Source organism: Echinops telfairi, unplaced genomic scaffold (assembly GCF_000313985.2).
Source record: "Echinops telfairi isolate 266 unplaced genomic scaffold, ASM31398v2 ScPeMD7_60;HRSCAF=208, whole genome shotgun sequence".
Lineage (NCBI taxonomy): Eukaryota > Metazoa > Chordata > Mammalia > Afrosoricida > Tenrecidae > Echinops > Echinops telfairi.
In genome coordinates, this window is record NW_022103958.1 from 45330378 (window position 1) to 45342340 (window position 11963).

Consider the following 11963-nt stretch of genomic DNA (forward strand, 5'->3'; position numbering starts at 1 on the left):
CAGCGGTACAGATGGGAATTAGAAACGCAGGGAATCTAGGACAGATGAACCTCTCAGGACCAGGGGTGACAGTGGCGATACCAGGAGGGAAAGGGTGTTAAGAAAGGGGGAATGGATCACAGGGAGCTACATATAACCTCCTCTCTTGCGTTCTGAAAAAAGAAAGAAAAGAAAAAGGAAGTCGTAACAAAGCAGTGGTTTCCAAGGGGATCTGTTGAGCCATTTGTTAATGACCTGTGATATGCAGATGACAAAACCTTGCTATCTGAAAGTGAGGAGGACTTAAAGCACTTGCTGGTGAACATCAAGGCTTTCAGCCTTCAGAATGGATAACAACTCAATTTAAAGTCCAAAATCTTCATGATGGGGCCAATAGGTGACGTCGGGATAAATGGAGAAAAGATTGACGTTATCAAGGAATTTATCTTGCTTGGATCCACAATCAATGCTCATGGAATCAGCAGCCAAAAGATCAAACTGCATGTTGCATTAGGTCAATCTGTTGCACAAGACCTTTTTAAAGTGTAGACTTAGGTGTACCTGACTTGGTCATAGTATTTTCAGTTGCCTCCTATGCATGTGACGGTCGGACTACTGAATAAGAAAGACTGGGGAAAAATGGATGCATTTAAACTAGCGTGTTAGCGAAGAATATTGAAAACACCGTGAACTGCCAAAAGAACAAACAGATGTACAGCCAGAATGCTCCTTGGGGCAAGGGTGTTGAAATATCATCTCTTCTCCCTGGAAAAGAACTCCATGCTCGGTAAAGCAGAGGGTCAGCAAAAGAGAAAGGCTGTACAAATTGGACTGACTCGGTGACTGCAAAAGTGGGCTCAAACATAAGAACAACTGTGAGGATGGTGTAGGACTGGGCAGTGTTTCATTCTGTTGTATGTAGGGTCTCTTTAAGTCAGAACTGACTAGATGGCACCTAACAACAACACACTTGTGTTAGACCGGGTTCTGTAGAGAAACAAAACCAAGACACACACACACACACACACACACACACACTCATAAGTCTTCCTTATTTAATAGGCCAACTTTCATATACAGTATATATGTGTAAATATATATATCTACACACAGAATGAAGGAACATAACAGCTAATTAGTTCACACAGCAGTACAGAGGGCTCACATCCATAGAACTGTTAATATACTGGAAGTCCTTCAAATCACGAGGGCTGCTAGGTCCAATGTCAAGGGAACAGACAGCTGAGTCTTACCTATGACAATGCAGGCAGTCCAGCCACAGGCAGCAAACAGCAGGGCAGGTCACCAACAGTCAGCAGCTAAGGAGCTTAGCAAAGCAGGCCCAATGGGATATTGAAACTCAAGCAATACAAGAAGACAGGATTCACCAGCCTCAAACTCAAGCTATGTATACATCAGCAGCGTGGTGAAGCAGGTCTCCAGGAACCTCAAACTCTAGCGACATGATCCAAGGGTTGGCTGTCCCACAGGTAGTGTAGCTCACAAGTTGAGGCAAAGAACTAGCCAAAGCAGCTGCACACTTGTCCGATCACCAGAGAGCAAGAGAGAGAGAGGGGCAGGCCTTGAGGAGCCATTTATCTCTTTGCCTTCCAATCAAACTGACCTTATTACTCTCAAATGTTCCTATTAGCGGATGGCACAATAAACTTAACTATTACAGTACTCATCTGTTTTCTGTTCATATGCTTTGATGGTTTATTTTTTCCTTCATTATTTATTTTTATAACAATTTTTATTGTAAAGTTTGTGAGTCTCTGTATTATTTCTTACAACTGTATGTGAATCTACAATTATCTCAAAATACAAAGGCTAAAAGCACAAACACAAATAAAACTCTGCAGCAATATTAACTTCATTTTCAAAGATGAAACTGAATCATCTTCTAAATTGTCATTATTTTGTTGTTGGTTTATTCTTCTCACCAGAATAAAGGAAATAAATGTTAATTGAACACATTTTTAAAGCAGGTATTTTAATACCACTATCTCATTTGATGCTCACCATAGTAGGATGAAATAAGTAATATTATCCTCATTTTACATTTGAGAAATCTAATATTAAAATCCCAAACCAAACAAAAGTTGGATTTGATTTCAACTCATACAGTGACCCTGTAAGGCAAAGTAGAACGACTTCTTAAGATTTCTGAGACTATAAATCTCTATGGGAACAGAAAGTCTCATCTTTCTCTCTCATAGCAGCTGGTATGTTTGAACTGCCGCCCTCATCATTTACAGCCCAATGATTAATCCAATACACAACTAAGGATCCTAATTTGAATTAGAGAAGTTATCCTAAGTCATCCAAAATCATATAGTTATCCTAACCACCATAATTGCCTTCATGGATCATCTCTCCTGAGCATTACTTGTGCAAGACTGAAAGTGAGGAATGTGAGATTTTAATTGTCTTTACCCCTCACCCAGTTTGCTTTTGTAGCTCTTGTCCTATGCTGCTACTTTGTGTTCTAGTGCAGATACTGCTCTTGTATTCCAAAAGCACAGCAGCAAGCAAGATTTTCCTGCTTCACTGCCTGGCCTAATAAAATTCAATGTATCTTAAAACAAGTTTCTAAATAGCTTATGGGAACACTATCAGGCATTGCCTACAGAGTCCAGGGTTTGCCTTGCTCTTATGAATCTTTCAGTTAAGGTAGCTGTCTCCTTCCACCCCACCCCCTTCCCTTCCCTCCAATTTTCCTATTCTCTGATGATTCTGGGTAACTAAGGAGTTTATTTTTAAGTTATATGAATAATAAAAATACTCATAATATTATAATTAGTAAATTTACCCAGGGATGATTCCTCTGTGCTATACCTAACACCTTGCATTTTCATGCTTCAAGATACTGAATTATTCAATATTGCAGAGGCCTGAGAAATTCTTCAGGATCAGCCTAAACTAGGATCAGCCATTTACTCTTCCAAGAAACTAACAGTTAGCTTTAATCAGCTTGCTTTTCTATACAGCGTTGAACCCAGCTAAAGAAACAGTGAAAGTTAAGACAGCTGTAGTTTACACACCTCAAATTGGGACTTGATATAATAATGAGACAGGCTCCCTTAGAATTCTAGAACAGGGCTTGTAATAGACAATGTCAAAATTGAATAAGGGCTTAATTCCAACTCTGATATTACCTATGGATTCTCCAAATCTCACTCCAGAGCCAGCAATTTAGACCACAACATCATTCTATTTCTCTTAAGTAAAATACAGTGTTCTTTTTGAACCTTATGCAAACAACCAGCGATGTCCAGCAAGGCTAGTATGAGACAGTGGAGGGCAGACTTGTGTCACACTTTCTGGGACTTCTCTTTCCTCATGCCACCTTTGTGCTTTGGTAGTTGCTCAGTATATTTGAGCTAAACAAGAAAACAAAAACTTGATAGTAAGAGGTAAATAATTCTGAATGGAGAAATGTAGACATCAGTCTCTAGCACCAAATTTGTGTAAGGAATAAGTGACCAACATATCCAAGCAACTCCTTCTATTCAACTCTTCTATTGGAAGCTCAGAATCACCAACCTCAATGCTCAAATCCTTGGCAAGATGGAAGTTCCAACTAAGGAGGTCAAACTGTGGATTTGCTAATTATTCCTTAAAAGCATAGTTTATTATAATAAAATATCTGCTTGTGACATTATTCTGTCTTGTTACTCTAGGAGAAACTACAAAAAGATATGAAGGAATTGATACTTTCTTTATATGTCATTCTAAGGATATTCTAGGAGAATATCCGGCAAAGATCAACAAAAAGTAGCCTGACATTAAATCCTGTCTTTGACTTGGGAAGCCTGATGTGTCTCCTCAAAAGCAATGCATAACGGGGACATGATGCTGTTTCTCACAAGAATGAAATTTGTTGTCATTCTGTCAGCCACCTGAGCACTCTGTGGTAGAATTCAACTGACAATGCTTTTCTGGAAAAAAAACAAAAACACACACAAACACCCTCACTGCCATCCAGTCCACTGACTCATAGCAGCGCTATAGAACAGAACAGAATTTCCTCAGTGGGTTTTTGGACTACAAATCTTTGTGAGTAGAAAGCCTCATTTTTCTCTCTCTGAGGACTGGTGTTTTCAAATTGCTGACCTTGTGGTTAACAGTCCAATGCATAACCCACTACACCACCAGACACGGTCAGTTCATCAATTCAATAATATTTTGGAATACATTCTAGAATAAAATGTGTAATTTCTCATATAATCACAAGCCATTAACGGGCACTTATCTCAGGCCTTCTTGAATGTGATCTAACAGAATTAGAAAGTTACCAAACAACATCACTAATGTAACACTCAAGTACACTTCTGCTAAAGATAATACAAAAAAAGTTTCGGCAGTACATCAATGGGTCCAAAGGGTCCAAGGGACAGTTGTGTAATTGAGGGGTAAATGAAAGAGACATTAGACAAGATAAAGCATGCAAGGGCTCTCCTCAGTCATGACTTCAGGAGCCAGGTCTGAGGACAGAGAGAGAAGGTAATGTAATCTCACGTGCTTATATAATTGCAGGCACACAGACCACAGTAAGCACATAATAACAGGAAAGGGTTGTACAATAGGCATACATGTAATGAGAGGGATGAGTTGGGGGCACACATGTGACAGAAAGGCACATATGCAACGAGATGGGCGGACTTTAGAATCAAGATGGCAGTCTAACCTTGATCGGCTCTGAGCTGGCTTGACCTTAGGTGTCTTTGAGCTCTCCTCTAGGGGAACAATCTGTGATCCTTATCAGAAGGGAGTGGGTCCTACTTAGGGTGGGACAGGCAATAGGGTCTGATTGCCTTTAGTTACACCCTTCAGGCAGATAATCTTCAAGCAGTTGACCTCAAGAGTGAGCAACTATGTGTTTGCAGACAGCACCTTAAATTTGGCATTATTGTGCAGAGACTGAGGGGAATAACTTTTACTTTGGAGAATGTGAATGGGACGAATCTCTAATCCGCAGCCGTGAAGGTTTCCTTCACGGGAGCTTTGGCCTTCCAGACTCTGTAACGTATTAATGTTAAGAGTTTGTCCACATACACTCTCTTCCCGGTTCTGTTTCCCACACATCAACAAAGCCAAGCTCTATTCAGAAGAGGGCACAGATCTCAGATGGCTCTTGACTGAATGCAGAGAATATCACACAGATGTTTGCCTAGGTTTTATTGATTATGCAAAGGCATTGGACTGTGTGGATTGTAACAAACTGTGGATAACACCGCAAAGAAAGGGAATTCCAGGAAAATTCATTGTGCTCATGTGGAAGCTGTACACAGACTAAGAGGCAACGGTGCAAACAGATTCTTTGTGGTTAAAAATCAGGAGAGGTGCGTATAAGGTTTGCATACTTTCATCATCCTTATTCAGTCCATCTCTATGATGCATAAATAATCTGAGAAACTATACGAACAGCTATATGAAGAACACAGCATCAGGATTGGAGAGAGGACCAATCCCATCAATATGTAGATGACACTACTTTGTTTGTTGCAGGTGACAGGACTTGAATAGTTACTGCTGAATCCCATCGATATGTAGATGACACTACTTTGTTTGTTGCAGGTGACAGGACTTGAATAGTTACTGCTGAAGATCAAAGGTAATGGCCTTCATTATAGATTCCATCTCAACATATATATAAAAAAACCCTCACAACGAGGCCAATAGGCAACATCACAGAAAATGAAGAAAAGTCGGGGTATTGTTAAGGATGTCATTTTACTTGGCTCTCCAACTAACAGCCATAAAAGCAGCAATCAGAAAGCCAAAGGGTATAATGCATTGGGGAAATCTGCTGCAAAAGACTTCTTTTTTAAGGAAAGATGTCACTTTGAGGACTAAGATGTACCTTAGGCAAGTCATAGTATTTTCAATCGCCTCATCTGGCCACAAAAGCTGGACAATGATAAGGAAGCCCAGAAAAGAATGAATGCCTATGAATTATGGTGTTGGTGACGAAACCTGAATGTAACATGGACTGATAGAAAAAGAACAAGCCTATCTTGGAAGACATGTAGCCGCAATGCTTCTTAGAAGTGAGGATGACAAGACTTCATCCCATGTACTTAGAACATATTATCAGGAAGAATCAATTGCTAGAAGAAGACCCTCCGTCCAAAGAGTTGCACTCCCAGGTTAAGTGCAAGGCTGACATAGAGCTGCCTCACCTACTCCACATACTCAGGAGATTAGTTTGATGCCCACCTGATGACTGGACAACATAGATATTGAAGCTACCATATTTGTAAAATGTGCTCGTCCGGGTTTAGAGTAACAAATTCATAGACACTCATATGTGTATAAGAACTTTATATAAAAGAACAATTGTATACTGAGAAAACATCCCAGCCCAGTCCAGATCAAGTCTATAAGTCCGTTATTAGCCCATATATATAATATCTATAAATTCCTCTTAAGACTCACAAAACACATGCAATGACGCTGAATGCAGGAAGACCACAGGCCTGTGAGTGGAAAGTCTTGTAGATCCAGTGGCGGTGTAAGCATCTCAGTCCTGGCAGGGGTCTCTACGTGGTTCCTCCAGCTCCAGGGTACTAGTGTAGCTCCATGTGTCTTGTCAGCAGGAATGTCTCCCGGGGAGTGAGCCTATGTCCCACCTCCAGCGAGCTATTTGTCTCCTTAGTGCCGCCAAACGAGGTCATCAAGCTGCTACCTGACAGCATAAACTCCACCCCTTCACCTTAATAGTCTCAAATTGACAACAGTTTATGTAACTACTCAGAAAGCAATTTGGCGTTATTTGCTGTCACTTGTTGTAGAGTCGATTCTGACTCCTCTGGCCCATGAGTTACAGCCTAGAACTACTCCCATAGGCTTTCCTTGGCTACAATTCTAACCGAAGCAGATTGCCAGGCTTTTCTTGAGGTTAGCCGTGGAGCACAAACTGTGTGCCACCTAGGAGCTTTGGGCATTATTCAGTGAAGCTGGATATCTACACAGTAAAGCATTGTGGGTTAGGCATTGAGCTGTTGACTGCTAGCGGCCTGCAGTTCAAACACACCACCACTCTTTGGGTGAAAGAAGAGGCTGTTTGCTTCTGGAAAGATTTAGTCTCAGAAACCTTATATAGGGTTGCTGTGGGTAAGAATTGGCTTGAGGGCAATGAGTTTGGTTTGGCAGCAAAGCAAGGGAGTTTATAGAAAGAACTTTAAAAACATCATTGTTCGTTGACTATGAAATTCAAACTTTTGAATTAGAAAGAAATACACAATAAATAATTCTAAAGATGTTCATTATAATGCTGTGTATTATAAGTCAGAAATTTATAATTCTCCCAAACTAAAGAACTGACCACATAAGATTAAGGTATAGACACTTCTAAGAATAATCCACAAAAAAGAGTATGTCCAGATACGCAGGGTGGCGCAGTTAGATCTGGCTTTTGCCGGACTGTGTTTGTTTTCCAGTAACTCGAGATGGGAGCACACTGAGAAAGGAAAGCTATCCCACCGTGGGTCAAGTCTCCTAATGATTTAAAAGATCCCAAGGGTTTTCAGGTTCTGATGGGGCTGCTGGTAACCATATTGGACAAATGGACCTCGAATCTTGTACCTCAAGCAAGTGAGCAAGACTCTGCTCGAGCTGAATTTTCTGGAATCCTTGAACTTCACCGAGGTTGTGGCCTCCGGTTCCCACGGGTTACAGGCCAAGTGGGTGCTCGAGTCTCTGGCTCTGTGCCACCGCCAGCGACAAGAACGAGGGATGCTGAAACCTGAGGCAGCCATGAATGCCCTCAAATGAAGACCTTGGATTCGTGAAGCCAGTCCCTAGTCAGCCTGATTAGATGAGGGTCTAGAAGGGTATGGGGTGCCTAGAGCTGTAGTGGATCTGACCTGCTTGCAACTCTGCTCTGCCGGACATGTTGGAGAACAATTATTTGGGGGTATCCGTCTTTGAATTCTGCAATGAATACTTGTTTCCAAGGTTGCAAATTTAAGGCCTAATTTAAAAGAAAACCTAAACCTTTGAAGCATATTTAATGATGTCCAAAATGCTAAATATTATTGCTAGCTTAAAATGCATATCATAAAACTGAAACTTATGATCCTAAATGCCTCATGTGTGCAGGAGGTCAAGTACATGCCACGTACACACACATACAAGAACAACCATTGCCATCGAGTTCATGCTGATTCAGTCACGCACTGTAGACTTCTGAGACTGGAACGGTTTATAGCATTTCTCCTGCAGAGCTGCCAGTGGTTTCTAACTGCCGTGAGGCTTGCAGCCCAACACATAAGTAACCACTACAGCACCAGGGCTCCCACAAACAAGAAAGATGTGTTCATTAACGTGACAGAGAATAGGCTCTAACCACAACTGAGGGATGGGGGTGACCTGGCTATCAGTCAGAGAGAGAATTGGACAGACGACTACAGTCGATGAAAACGGTACACCTGACGGATCAAACCTTGTCACTTGATCTCCCTTCTGACACACTTTGGACTTGATCTTTTTTTAAAATATTTTTCTCTGTGTGCTTTTTTTCCATATAGGGGTTTATCTCTTGTTTTATTTTGTCATCGTTGGTAGCTTTCTTGACTTTCTGTTATGTGTTTTCCAGGATATGAAACCTATAGTGGTAACTATAATAGGGTTCCTGAGGGGTTCTGTGGGAGAGGTGGAGGGAAGGGTAGGGGGAGCTAATGACAAGGAGTTCAAGAAGGAAGAAAATGTTCTGAAACTGATTTTGGTAACAATTGTACAACACTGCTTGGTTTGATTGAAGTACAGAATGGTAAAATGTCTGGATTAGCTCCTAATAAAATGATTTGGGGGAAAATGTTATCGTTATCTCTGAAAAGCTGCATTATTATCGCTTTCTTTTTTTATACTTTTTCTTCATAAATTTTCTTTAATGGGAAGCACAGTTAGACTAAAACCCAACCTTAGTGTCATTCTGTTTTACAAATCAATGACAAAAAAACTACATTAAAAATACATTCTTACAGTGTATCTATTTTATAGTAATTGAAAATTTAGGGAATATTCATTGATTTGGCAATTTTAGAAAAGGAGTGACAAATTCCACTAGAAAAGCAAAAATTGAAATAAAATTTAAAAATTAGATTAAGAAATGAATATGTAATTTATAAATAAAAATTGATCATTAAAAAAATCATCAATCTAGATGAAATCATTGAAAAACAATTCATGGCCATCAAGAGGATTCCAATTCACAGTGACCCTATAGGACAGAATACAACTGCCCTGTGGGTTTCTGAAGCTGTAAATCTTTGTAGGAGTAGAAAGCCTCATTTTTCTTCTATTATAAGTACCTCAGAACAAAAGACAAGAAAAGCCTTAAAATTAATCTAAAGGTAAGGTGAGATCATAACTAATACGTATTGAGGATTTATTATGAGTCATATACTGAACTATCACAACAAAATACTACTACTACTATCCTTTATTTGCTCCATCAGATATTATTCTAGTACATTATACATATTAGTAAATACAATCTTCATAATAGCTCTGTGAAGGTCATTGTTGATGTGTGCCATCAAATCAATTCTGACTCAGTGACTCTATAACTATGTCAAAGGACAAATGACCCATAGGGTTTCCTAGGCTGAAATCTTTATAAGGCCAGATTGCAGGTCTTTAATCTTGCAGAGTGGTTGGTACATTCCACTACCAACCTTTTGTTTAGTGGCTGTGGTAGTTGTATAATCTGGTGTCAACTTGAGACTATTAAGAATGAAGGGGTGGAGTTTAGCCTGTCAATCAGGTCACAGCTTGATGACCTCATTTGGAGGTGCTAGGGAGATAAACAGCTAACTGGAGGCCAGATACCCTCCCTCTGCTTTGACTCTCTGCTTCACCTTCCTGCTGACAAGCCACATGGATATATGCTGATAAAGCCAGAGCCCTGGAGCTGCAGGAGCTACATGGAGACCCACACTAGTGCTGAGATGATTCCACCACCACTGGATCCATAAGACTTTCTATCCACTGGCTTGTGATATTCCTGCACTCGGTGTCATTGTATGTGTTGCGTGAGTCTGAAGAGGAATTTATAGACTGGTATCAGACAGGAAGGAATTTATAGACTGGTATCAGGAATTTATAGACTGGTATCAGACTAATATCAGACTTATGGACTTGAACTGGATTGAGCTGGGATGTTTTCTCCATATACAATTTCTTTTTTATATAAAGCTCTTTCTTATATACATATGAGTGTATATGAATTTGTTTCTCCAGTCTGCCCAGACTAACACATTATGGTACTTTGGGAGTAGGGTACTAGAAAAACAAATCAAGAAGATGGAGAGTGGATGCTTGTTTGACCTATGGCTCATGGTAGTTCTTCTTCTTTGACTAGCCAGAGGTCAGATATGGCCATGCACTTTACTGGGTTGTTTTCTAGAAAGAATATGGGAAGTTAAAAGTTTTATTTTGGTTGCTGTCTTTGTTAATCCTTTGTGAAATGGCAAAAATGTGATAAATGTAAATTTTGAGCTAAGTAGGGGAAATTTCCCCTTGAATTTCTCAGAGACTGTGCTGCTTAGTGAAAACAGCTGACAGAAAGCCTGGCCCTGGCATGAGGTAATGCATTCAGAAGCCTAAGGTCCTATTTTGTATCAATGTAATAGTTTAGATAAGGATTAAGATGATAGATTTTGATTGTTTTAAGATTGAGGTTAGGGTGTGGCTCTACTAGGTTTATACTGCTTTCTTCTGCCTATTATTATTGATACAATGATTGAAAGAAATGATTATTGGGAAGTAAAAATAGAGAGTTTGTAAGACAATTTGCCTTCAGCCATTAAATTAGAATTTGTATGGGTTAGGACATGCCTGCAAAGAAAGTTCTAAAAGGATAAGCCCCATCCAGTGTCATGAGTGCTCAGGACATTGGAAGGTGAAGAGACTTGCCTAGGGGACTGTTGACAGATTAAAGAAAAAAAGTAACTCTTTGGCTTTTTGAATTTTGAACTAGTGGTCTGTGCCTGAGGCTGATAAAATTGGAAATGGAAAGAACATGGAAAGTCCGCTCTAGGACTGACCGGCTAAAAGGAGCCGGTGGGCAAGCTGAAATGCTTGCCATGTGACCACCCGGGTCCACTTGTTGAGTGGAAGTGAGAGAAATGGATCAATAGAGAGATGGGTTCAGTCTGGCCACTGACACCCGTGGGCCTGGTTCACAGGGACTGGAAGAGAAAATGAGAGCGGGTTGACTGGTCCGAAGTTAATGATCTAGCACAAGGGGGATAGGGTTGTTAAGAATTTGTGATGGGGCCCTTGGTCTAAAGGCAAGGCAGGCAATGGGTACCCTGGTGAGGCTGAGAGGTAGCCCACATTAAGTTGACCAGAACCCAACCAGATGAAGAGAAGATTTTTGAGCCTGTGAACTGGTGCACATTGCTGCTGACTTTATGGATGGTCTGTTCTGATTTGACTTTGCCTATGGATGTGGATGTCACAAGGTTCCAACTGGAATGATTCTTCAAATTAAAGACTATGATTGTCTTCTCAGAGCACTAGGTTGATGTAAGTGGGCAATATAGAAATAGGATACCCAAAATTGGGCAGATAAAGGCATGAAGAGGCTGGTTTACAAACTTTCATAGGTAGCAGAATATATTCATAGGATTAAGGTGTAGGTGTTACTTAACTACAATTGTTAGGCACAGAATATTTTTGTTTTGTTCACTTATGGAATGTTATATTTAAATTAGGGTGGCACATTTTTGAACTGTATGCATTTTAGTTTTATCCTGTTAGGTACAGATATTATTTCATTATTGTTTATTTGAAAATTATATACGGCTAAAGAGTTGTGTGAAAGTGTCAAGTTGACAAGGGGTGGTCTGTGGCCATCACATAATCTGTTGTGACTTGAGACTATTAAGAATGAAAGGGTGGAAATAGCTGGGAGGCAAAGGGCATTTATAGAGGTCTAGATAAAGGCATGTACATATGCAAATATATTTATA

At 40.2% G+C, this 11963-nt stretch overlaps 1 pseudogene; it reads left to right on the forward strand.

The window, feature by feature from the left end:
- The first annotated feature begins 5679 nt into the window (after positions 1–5679).
- LOC101647915 lies at positions 5680–7788 on the forward strand (annotated as a pseudogene).
- Positions 7789–11963: the final 4175 nt, after the last annotated feature.